This window comes from Penaeus monodon, chromosome 28 (genome assembly GCF_015228065.2).
Source record: "Penaeus monodon isolate SGIC_2016 chromosome 28, NSTDA_Pmon_1, whole genome shotgun sequence".
NCBI classification, from domain to species: Eukaryota; Metazoa; Arthropoda; class Malacostraca; order Decapoda; family Penaeidae; genus Penaeus; species Penaeus monodon.
This window is the reverse complement of record NC_051413.1, coordinates 26,163,012-26,163,606: the sequence shown is the minus strand read 5'-3', so window position 1 is coordinate 26,163,606 and position 595 is coordinate 26,163,012. Positions and strand designations below refer to the sequence as shown.

Genomic DNA, 595 nt, shown 5'->3' with positions numbered 1-595 from the left:
ACCAGTCTTCTCCTAACTGTACTGCAGAAAACACGCTTGGTCAGTGAGGCTCCAGCAACGCTGCACAGGAACTGAAGCGACATCGCGTTTTGTTTACAATTGTGACGTTACGGCGTAATGCAGGACGTTTTCGTCGCCTTCATTGTTTGTTTATTTAATGATGTGTTTATTTGTCGCCCAGGTGTTTGATTTATTGAAGTGCTCGTTATTATTATCGGTTGTGTTCTCCTCGGGTAGGGTTTTTAAAAGAGTCATAGCACCGGAACCGCTTCCGAGAAGTAATTTCGCGTGGCATTGGGACATAATTTCTCTCTTTGTCTGACTCGAAGCACAGCTGACGTAACGGAAGAATAACGATAGCCGGGAGGGAGTATACCGATAATAACACGTTCTTTACAGGTTATTTGTCCGCGCTCTCTTGATCCACCTTCGCCACCTTTTGCGGGAACATGGGCGGGTATTAGAAACATTAGAAAATATATGAAGAAATGTTACGAGACCAACATTGAAACTTTAGAGCGAGTGAAAGTGAGCGCCAAATATGTCAACGTGAGGAAGGATTTGTGAAATAGATTTGGGAATTAGTTCAGAGGAA

At 43.5% G+C, this 595-nt stretch overlaps 1 long non-coding RNA gene across 1 annotated transcript in view; it reads left to right on the top strand.

Moving 5' to 3' along the window:
- The window catches only part of LOC119590971, an 11,740-nt gene continuing 11,145 nt past the window's right edge, over positions 1–595 (top strand). The window contains exon 1 of the long non-coding RNA XR_005230302.1: positions 1–39. This is a non-coding gene — a long non-coding RNA (uncharacterized LOC119590971). The remainder of the gene's footprint in view (positions 40–595) is intronic.